This window comes from Lolium rigidum, chromosome 7 (assembly GCF_022539505.1).
Source record: "Lolium rigidum isolate FL_2022 chromosome 7, APGP_CSIRO_Lrig_0.1, whole genome shotgun sequence".
Classification (NCBI taxonomy): domain Eukaryota; kingdom Viridiplantae; phylum Streptophyta; class Magnoliopsida; order Poales; family Poaceae; genus Lolium; species Lolium rigidum.
The window spans coordinates 257,403,591-257,415,042 of record NC_061514.1 but is presented as its reverse complement, the minus strand read 5'-3'; positions in this window follow the sequence as shown (position 1 = coordinate 257,415,042).

Here is an 11,452-nt window from a genome sequence, read left to right as displayed (position 1 = left end):
TATGGAACCCAGCTATACTTGAATCTACTCTGATGTTGATGAATGAAAATATTATAAGTATTACTTCGGAAATACTGACCCACCTGCACTTTGGTACATGAATTTTCTTGATGGCACATTCTAAAAAGTGCCGCCATATATGTCCATTCTGCAAATTTCTATTTGCTGATTTACTATTCTTTTATCCAAGATGAACTTAACCATTCGGATCTGAGCTTACGAGTTGCTCCTGTTTCAAGGATTCCATTTTTCCAAATGAATTTAAATCATTCACAACTCGAACCTGCAAGGTTGCTCTGTTTAAAGGATTGTGTGCATATAGAGGACATGGGCATACCTCCGTCGAATAAGGCAATGGATCCTGGACTTTTGACTACTTGATCATTTTCTTTTGCTGTTCTAAGTTGTTCTCTCGAAGAAAGAACCAAGGTTTCAACTGATAATTAGTCTCTTGAACCAACATATAAGTAATAAGCATGAGTAAAGAGAGTTACCTAATTTTCCTATTAGTCAAGAATATAAAAGTAATCATGTATACACTTTATGATTCCTTTGTTTTTTAAATTTTGTTGCTATGGAACACAGTGTTAAAGAATAGATAGTTCAACTCGGTGCCTAGAATAGACATCTCTAGGCAGGGTGTCATGTATGGATTAAGCTATTGTTGGGCTAAATTATCATTTTCTAGAAACTAACCGAACTTCTGTAGCTGCAACGGTTAGAACATTTTGATACAGAGAATGCTATTTTTCTTGGGTTTCATTTTGGAGAACATGGTATTATGCAAGATCAATATTGTGATGCCCATTTATGTTTTGATAGATAGCTCAAAAATTCACCGAAGCGGAGAATGGAAAGGGTAATTGTTGATGGTACTACTATTTGGCCATGATGGTACTACGGTGGAGAATTGGGGAGAAGACGGTAATTGAAGATCCATCTTGCGATCTTACTGGTAAAAATGATGCGGGTTGCGTTTTATTCATGTTCTTCAGGTTAAATGTTTCAGTGGTTGTTCCCAATATTAAAAGCATTCTCTTCTATTATTGATGTTTCAAGTTCTATATAGAAGTGTTTTTATATCAAGCACATAGATTGTTCCCTGTTAAGGATCTGACCTATAGATCTTTTCACCACATATTCTGTCTAAGATTAAAGTTTAATGCTTCGTATGTAAATGTTAAATTGTAGATAGGTTATAAGCTTTCAGATTAGTTATGTTTCCTCAATACTGTCTCTGGTTGATCTGAATGCCACTCCCCTTTAGTAGTACCACTATTCAAAGAAATGCTGCCACTTACATTTTTTTAGTTGAAAGCGGATGTTTGTTATAATCCTCTAAGTACTTTCAATATATCCTTGAAAGTTATTTGCAACCGTCAATTTATTATCACTAATCATCCACCGCGGAAAGTTGAGTTTTACCATTCTTGACACTGGTGTGCCGATTGTGCAGCGTGCTGGTTGCAGCCGAGGTGGTGTGTCTCCCGCGTGCGGGCTATGAAAGCTGTTTCGTTTGCTGGGCCAGAGCCGCACGGCCGCCCCGCGCTCTGTCGCTTGCAGCGCTGGTTGACAATACCGGTGTGTAGTACTATGAAGTATGAACCTGTCATTTAGTTATCATTGAATCTATTGTAGATATTTATTTGCAGTGTCGTTATCATCCGCCAAGGGAAGTTAAGCTTTACCATTCTTTCCACTCTTGCGTGCCGTATCATCTGTTCACTATCACACCATCACACCACCGCATCACCATCCATATCGCAGTCGTGATTTAACATAACCCTCATTCTTTAATTCTTGGCTTGGCGCGGCGTGCCGCGCCTTTCCTTGCTAGTCATAACTAATACGAATGCTAGAGGTGGATCTTACGTTCCCCGAGAACATAATACAAGAGGTGTGTGCAATAATTCTAGTTGCAACTTACAACGCATGGAATCTTTTACTTAATTAGAGGTTTTGTTTGCGAGATCAGTTGATACAACATCAAGAATTATGGCGAAGAAACTTGCAACACGTATGTAAAAGATTGCATTGTAGAGAGATATTATTGCATGAACCACACAGCCCATATAATGATATCGAAAAATGAAACTAGTGCAATAAATGGGTGTTTAATATTTTTTGTTCTCCAATAAGTAGGAAAATCGGATCCCATACAATATCAATGATAACCGAAATAAAAAGGTTTTCCATGTTTAACCGTTCATAGCTCTTCCCATAAAGGGAAACACGATGATACTTCAACTTATAGTTCTTGAATCATATATTTGAAGTATGAATGGCTCACCATCAACCTTGTCGTTAGTAGTACTCCACTGGGCGGCCCCCTTTTCCAAAAATGTTCACCGTATGATATTTTTCGAAATGGGACACCACCTTATCTTTTGAGAGTTTGACATCATCAGCAACTTCTATATCAATTTGCTGGAGTGATGGTGCACATTTCAGAATGAAGCTGATAACGTCGACTTCATGACCCGAGCCATTGAAATCGCTTACTAAGAACACTTTAAGAAAATTTAAGTTTATTTCCTGATTTTTCCACCCTTGTGGATTACCCCAAATGCAAGAAGACCAGCATGTTGTGTGACCCTGAAGCAATTGAGAAAAATATGTTATTCTAAAAAAATGAAATTATGTCTAAAATTTTAAAAGTTTATATTAGAAAAATGCATTTTTCTTGATCTAATAACATACCTTGTGTCCACTTAGTTTAAGATGAAGCGAGCCTAAACCAGTACACCTCTTGAGTAGTAGGAAAATGCTCCATCCAAACATATGCCTGTTTGGCTCGACAACTAGATTTAGCTCTGTATATTTGCCCGGAAGGACAATGTTCTCCACCAATTTCCTGTGTCCTTGCAGCTCCTATAACAATCATATATATGAACATAATCAAATGAACATCATCTCCCAAAAGTAATTAACTGTGAAATTTGCAAGGGTTCATATTTGTCCAAGCTAGCTACAAATTAATATGAATTTCGTGAAAATATTATATCCATTAATTTACACATTGTCACACGTAGAACTTATATTTCAAACCAAACAATGTACCATATATACATTGAATCATGCGTGTCGAGTACATGCAATGCCAGAGAGTTTCTCAAGAAAGATAATTATTAAGAGAGAATGTAGGTAACAGTACATAGAAACAACAAGAATTAACTATGAGTTAAGTGAGAAATTGTAGAAAATCTGGCCAACAGCTTGTGTCATATGTATCAAGTTTGAGCTAGATTTGGTATGTCAACCTTCATTACACGTTGTCTTTCTTTTGTACGTACAATATATAGTATAATTCAACTTGGCTTTATCAAAGTCACTCAAGATCCCAGATAAGGGAAAACTAGTAGTATGATTTCAACAACATTCTTTGCTTAAGTACTAAGTGTTAAGAAACAGCTGCATATATTTAACTTACAACCTACAATAATCAACTACCACTGGTGAATCAAAGTATTATGTGCAATAATTAGAACTGATTGCTAAAATGATAGGATAAAATAGTTAAGGTATGTACCAAGGGAAACACAGATACACTAAAGAGAAAATGGAGCAAGCGTTCAATTGTTTTTAACCAGAAAAAGGAAGCATGTCCCTCATATATATACGCACCTCACTGTTTAACTGATATGTGTATAGTTTCTGCCAGCATTCACATGTAATCAAATGAATACGCTAAAACTAAAGATCCAAGGGTAATTAGCATGCACAATAATTGAAGATTTTTTAAAAAAAACAAAATCCAGACCGATGTCCCAGAAATTAAACATATGCATGATACTTCGTAAAATTTGACCATATAGATATTATTATACGGTGCCCTGGTAGTAATCTCCAGTATTACAAAGGGAACATGGTGCGCAAGAACTTGGCGCATAAATGTTATTATTATTCAACGTGGCATTGTCGACATCACTAAATATCCCAAATAAGAAGAGACTAGTAGCGTGATTTCAGTAGGATTATAAGTATTGTACTCCAGTAAATTTTAAGAATATGGATGCATATATTTGACTATCTACCAAATATAAGAATCTGGGTGCATATATTTCAAAATACAATAATCAACACTAAACATCACCAATCAATCAAAGTATTATGCATGGTTAAGAAATGATTATTAAGAAGCTAAGCTAGTTTAACAAAGCAATGTACGGAAGAACATAGAGATGTTAAAAGGAAAAGAGAGCAAGAGGGGCCGGTGCATACGCATGACATGTTTCTTTTGCCAAATGTGTCGCAAGCCACAAGATCCCAGATAAGGAAAACCAAGTAGTATGATATCAATACATTCTTTGCATAAATACTATACTAGGTGTAGACTGGTGCATATATTTAACTTACAACTACAATAATCAACTTAAACACCAATCATCATTCAAAGTATTATGTGCAATAGTTAACTGATTGCTAACATGATAGGCCAAAATAGTTAGGGAAACAAAAGATAGACTAAAGGGAAAATAGAGCAAGAGTTCAATTTTTTCAACCAGAAAAAATAAAGCATGACCCTCGACATATGTATATGCACCTCACTGTTTACCTGATATGTGTATAGTTTCTATTCACATTGACATGTAAACAAATGAATATTCTAAAACTAAAGAACCAAGGGTAATTAGCATGCACAATAATTAAAGATTTTAAAAAATTCCAAACAGATGTCCTAGATACTAAACATATGCATCATACTTCATAATATTTGACTCTACAGATATTATTATATGGTGTCCTGCTCGTAATCTCCAATATTACAAAGGAAACATTGTGTGGACAAACTTGGCGCATAAATATTATTATTATTCAACCTGGCATTTCAACGTCACTAAAGATCCCAAATAACAAGCGAGTACTAGTGTGATTTCAGTAGCACTCTAAGTACTGTACTCCAGTAAATTTTAAGAATCTGGGTGCATATGTTTGACTAGCTAACAAATACAAGAATCTGTGTGCATATATTTGACTAGCTGATTAACAAATACTACAATAATCAACTTTAAACAGCACCCACCAATCAAAGAATTAAGCATGGTTAAGAAATGATTATTAAGAAGAAGCTAAGCTAGTTTACCAAAGCTATGTACGGAAGACCACAACTATATATGTCAAAAGGAAATTAAGAGAGCGAGAGGGGTGGGTGCATAGCGCATGGCACACTACGGGAAAAATAGCCGTTGCCGTGCGACGCGTCTTTGCCGTGCGGTTGTGCACGGCAAAGATGTCTTTGCCGTGTATCATCAAAATGGGACGCACGGCAAAGAGCTTTGCACGGTAAAATTACTGACGACGCACGGCAAAGAAGGTTTACACGGCAAAGCCATAATTTAGCGCACGGCAAAGAATAAAATCACGGCAAAAGTCAGAAACACGCACGGCAAAGGAATCACACGGCACAGCACGGCTTTGCCGTGCGGCTCAACCTCACGCACGGCAAAATACTCATGCGGATTGCTGACGTGGTCTACCCCACGTATCGCCAAGCTGCCGTGGCGCGGTCGCACGCACGCTGCCCCACCAGTACAAACCTACCCAGCTAGTCTTCGTCTTCCCCAGTCCAAACGCACGCACGCACGCTGCTCCATTACTCAGTCCACTCCTCTCTCCACCCAGTCCACTCCTCTCTCCCGAGTCCACTCCTCTCTCCACCCAGACTACCCAGTCCACTCCTGCTCGTCGGCCATCCTGCTCGTCGCGGGTCTCGCGGTGGCCCAGACCCCCACGCCGAGGCTGCCGCCGGCGACGGCGGAGGCGCCCGCGCCCGACCCGGGCTGCAACGGCATCCAGCTCAACTACAACCTGTAGAGCCGCACCAAGGTCCGCCCCTTCGTCGCCGACCAGAGCCGGCAGCCCTACTCCTTCAAGGCCAACGCCTCCGTCGTCGATGGCGGCACCCACCCGCTCAGGTCCTGGGCGATGCTCGTCGGCGTCAACGGTGCCGTGCTCACCGCGGGGGCCGAGCTGCCCTACAACACCGCGCTCGCCCACGACGACCCGGACTACGCCTGCCCGCCGGCCACCAAAGTCACCGCCACGGCCCCCGACGTCAACGCCACCATGGACAACAACGCCAAGCTTGGGGTGGAGAGCGAGCGCACGGCGGCGCGGCGACATGGCGGAGAGCGAGCGCACGGCGGCGCGGCGAGTGGCCGCGGTGGCGAGCGGCGAGCACCCTGCGGCGCGGCGACATGGCGTGACTAGCAGCGTATGGCCTCGGCACCGGCGGCTTGCTGGCGTCGGCGCATAGGCATTTTTTTTTAAATTTGCTTGAAGCTCTTTGCCGTGCAATAGAACAAATGCGCACGGCAGAGGCACTAGGCACACGGCAATGAAAGGTTGCATGGCAAAGGGGATGGACGCACGGCAAAGGAAGGAATGCACGGCAAAGACGTTGCCGTGCAGTTTTGACGAGGCGCACGGCAAAGATGGCGTTGCCGACGCAAACATTGCCGTGCAGTCTTTGCCGTGTGGCACCGCACGGCAATGGCTTTGCCGTGCAAATAACACCCTTTGCCGTCCAATTTGCTTGCACGGCAACGACAAGCTTTCCCGTAGTGGCATGTATCTTCTTTGTGCCAAATGTGTCGCAAGCCACAACTTGTGTGGCAAAGCAAATCATTGGCCACACACTTGTGGAAAGACTTGGCAAGAAATCTTGTTTAGGACATGTAGAGTAAGGAGCGAAGAAATTAAGGCACACCGTAAGTGAGGGTGAGGCAATAACCAAACACAAGATTAAGAGAGTGTGCGAGGCCTTTCACATATATACTTAGGAGTAACATATATTATTGCAATTGTACAATACTGCTAACCATATGAACCCACTGAACAACTCATTTGTGTATTTTCTAGGAGCTAACAATAACTAGCTAGACTTTATATTTTGTTGCAGAGACCGGGAGTTCTCCCAACTTTTTTCAGAAAAAAGAAAATATATAAATATACATATTGGGTATGCAAGAACTTAAGCCCAAGTGGGCATGTCCATCTTTATTATTATTTTCAGAACGTGTAGTTCTGCTCTTGGTTCAATTAGTACTTCTGGAACACACTCCATAAAAAAAGTACTTCTGGAACGCACGGCCAAATTTAGATGTGCCTTTTCATTTATGTACAAGAGCAATATGTAGCGCTTTCATTAATTTTGATTCCAAAACAAACAGACACTAACTATACGTTTATTGTAGTGTCAATAATCTTGCTTACTTTTAGATCACAACTCACTTGAGGTTGATGTATTGTTGTACATATCTCCTTTAAAAGACGTATTTCTATTAGGAAGTCATCTCATTTTTCTTGTGGAACACACCGCCACATTTAGCAAGTTATCTAGTAGTTAATTATTTTCCGTTTGCACAGAAAATATTACTGTGTTGTCTATGTTTGTTCAATTTTTCTTCAAATAATAGGGATATTTTTTTATAATTTTCCTTAGCACCTATTTGGAGCCTACCCTCCTTTTTTATTCTAGATTTGCCACTCTACTCCAATAAATTTTAAAAATCTGGGTGCATATATTTGAATAGCTAACAAATACAAGAATCTGGATGCATATGTTTGACTAGCTAATTAACAAATACGATAATCAACTTTAAACAGCACCCATCAATCAAAGTAGTATGGCTGGTTAAGAAATGATTATTAAGAAGCTAAGCTAGTTTATTTAAGCTGTGTACGGAAGACCACAAATATAAATGTTAAAAGGAAATTAAGAGAGCAAGAGGGGTGGGTGCATATGCATTACAGCATGTTTCTTGTGTCAAATGTGTCGCAAGCCACAACTTCGATCTGTGGTGAGCAAAACATTGGCCACACCTTATGGAAAGACTTGGCAAGAAATCTTCTGTATGACATGTAGTGTAGGGTGCTAAGGCACACCGCAAGTTAAGAAATAACCAAACACACAAGATTAAGAGAATGTGTGAGGTCTTTCAGATATATATATTTAGGAGTAACATATATTACCGCAATTGTATAACACTGCTAATGATATGAACCTAATGAACAACTCATTTGTGTATTTTCTAGGAGCTAACAATAACTAGCTAGACTGTATATTTTGTTGCAGAGATTGGGGTTTCTCCCAACATATTTTTAGAAAAAAAGAAAATATATAAATATATATGCAATATTGGGCATGTGATCTAAACGAGTGAAGTATTTTGTACTTACAGGATGAATGGGGAGACGAAGTTCCAGGAGCTGGGTGCGCCTGAAATGCCTTAGGATCATGTCGAAGTTGGAAGGGGCTATGAATCCTTGATCCCATGTGACGGGCCGAATCTCCCCTACCAGCAGCGTGCTGAGGTGGTCGGTGGGGCCAACCTCTGTGTGCTCCGGGCAGCAGTCCGCCCATTCAAACCTCAGAAGCCACGGCGCTGAAATCCGCAGCACAGCGTGTTCGCTTGCGACGAAGCAGCAGTGCACCGCCATGGTGCCAAGCTTGGGCGCCACCACGTTGAGTAGCTTCAGCCCGTGGACGCACGACAGGGTCAGGTGCCTGAGCGAGTCGGCGCGGAGCGTGAGCGCCGTCACGCCATGGACGAATCGCATGACCAGCGAAACCAGGCGCGGGCAGCACGAGGAGACGACCTCGCTGAGCGCTTCGCCGCCGCCGTCCACAAAGCTGAGCTTCGTGAGCACCAGCTCGGTGAGGGCCTTGAAAGCCCCGGTCTCTAGCGGGAGGGCGAGGAAGAGGAAGCTGGCGTTCAGCGTGATCGTGATCTTCCTAGCGAACTCGAAATAAGGGAGCTCGAAGATCTCCGGCTCCTGATCTGAGTCGGAGTCTGACCACACTAAGAATTCGTCTTCCTCCGAGCCCGAGCCCTCGTTCCGCTGCGTATCCACGCCCAGCAGGAAATCGCCCTCGAAGAGCTCGGCGGCGCTGCGTGCCCACGACGTGAGGCGGGCGATGTCGACGTTGTCCTCCCTAGAGACGCTGATTTGGAAATTGCAGTGGGCGCGGCTGGGTTGCCTGTCGTAGACGGAGAGGATGCTGTCGACGACTCGAACGAAGCGGCCGGGCACGCCTCCGCCGTTGACCTCTCTGTCGACGACGTGCAGGATCTCAGTATCCGTCCAGAATCTTCTCCAGCAACGGGAGAGGACGCAGGTCTGGACTACCTGGATCAGCGGGAGGAGCATGAGGATCTGGAGCAGGAGTTCGTCGGGGAGAGCGCTGAGACGGTCCTCCATGAGAGATGGTGGAAGATCTAGGGTTTGTTTCTGCTTGGGGGTTGGGGGAAGGAATGGGGGCGATGGGAAGAAATTTTGGCAGCTGCAGGAGTGGGAAAAGAACAACGGAGATGGGAGTGACGAGCTGTGTTTTCACAGCGCTGCTGTAGTAACGCCTTTCCATTTGCAGCAATCCCAATGAATCATTAATTCGGTGGCAGCAGTGAGCACATTGGCCCGCGTGGTTTGCAATTCAACTGGGCCCATTTGGAAGTCTGAAAAAGAATTCGGGCTTTGAAGAAAACTAAATATTGGGCCAGTCCTGCTCCATCGTATCACGGTTACCAGAAAAAAAAATTCTCTAAAAAAACCAGAAAAAACATTCTCTAAAAAAAAATTCAGAAGTTAAAGTTTAGAGAGACTGTGTTCAGTCACAAGCGAAAAGCGAATCGAACATGAAGGTACATAATTTAGCAAGGTTGGCTACTACCCTAGATATAGGCTGACACGTTTGGTTTATCACTCCTCCCTGTGATCTGAATATTCATGTAAACATTATGATCAAGCTTTGATCTTCTGCTAAAAAGGGAATAACATGCTAATCACTTGGACAAGTACATCAGCGGGCTAGGATATATTACAGTCAGATTTTCAATAGGACATCCGTAGTTGGCTGTCCTGGCTTCCACGATCAAAGAAAATCAGCGGATTTTTGTATTCAAAATAGGGAATAAAACTTTGGCCTCTGTATTAAGTGATTAATACAACCAGTTTTATTGTAGTTCTTTTCCTTTGGTTGCTTCTCCGCGGCCGGCATGTAACGTTCGTGATTGGCTTGTACATGGCGGTGGCCTATCTCTGTATGGACTCTTGTCCTTTCACCCTTCGAGCTTAATACAAAATACACAGATCTCCTACGGGTAATTGAAAAATAATTAATTACTCAATTATTATATCTCGTAGATCGCAAAAGGTTGAAATATGTACCAACCATTGAAAAAATGAGAAGCATAACAAATTAAATCCATCATGGATTTAGCTATCACGCGTGCAAACCGCCGCTAGCGGACGGCTCATGCAACAGGCAAAGGTTCTCACTCATCCACCGGGGTAGAAAGAACCACTACTGATTCAATAAGAAGCCATATGGATAACCTGCAAACGAAATGTACCTCCAGCCTTGTTAAAGATGATATTATTTCACATTCGGGGTCTTCTCCATTGTTCTTATAAAAAAAATCCAAATAGACCAGCATAAAGCTGAACTCTGTGTATACTCTAACTTTATTGCTTATGTTAGTTTTTGAACCAAATTCCAAGCATATTTTAAATATTGGTTGATTGTGGGATATTAAGTGAAGTATACAATGCCCAAATAAGTTGTGCACACGAGCATGAGAGAAATAAATTTTCAATGTTTTACTCCAAATCACAAAACACCTAGTCCATTTTCTTTTAGTGAGGTTATCTTTTTTGGGTAACACTTTTCTTTTTTCGGAACCACATGATTTTTTTTAATCTTTATTGGGATCTTTAAGTTCCAAAGGTATTTTTACGGAAATCAATGTCGCTCATTCATTAGGTCCTCGAGAATAACGTTATGCTAGTGATCTTGCAAATAAATCTATCAAGTTCATAAGATAATTGATCCATCATTAACCTTTGACATAAATGAAGCCACACATCCCATCTATTATTGGTTAACGTTCTTCGCAAACTGGAACTTGGAAACATTCGCATCCATAACGTTTTTTTGTTGCGCAATATTATATGATGATGGGTATCGATGAGGGCCGGAGGTTTCTCCAAACATACATATGTTTACCATTTCCAATTTTAAAATGACCTATATTAAAGAAAAGTTATTAACAAACATTAATCCCTTCCAATATGGGGAATCAATAGAGTAATAAGAATCAGTGGATAAATAAGGTGCAGTGAAGATGGTGACCTCAACAAAAATAAATATAGTTAGAACCTTTTCTGATTGCACGTTTTGAGTTTAAAACATGGATTGAAACCAGTAAAAACTATTTTAATTGTTGTGTTGATGGAAAAGTATATTAAAAGGGTCTTGGTCTTTCTTTAAAAAAAGGTAGAAGTGGATGTTCAAATTTTTGCAGAGTTAAAGCATAGAGATCTAACCCACCTAAATATGGGTAGCACCATTTATTTGATCCAAAAAAACAATCGGTATAATTTATTTTTGTAAAATGTTGCTTGGACTGGATAAACTTTTTAAGGTGTCCACCAATATTTAGTTTAAAAG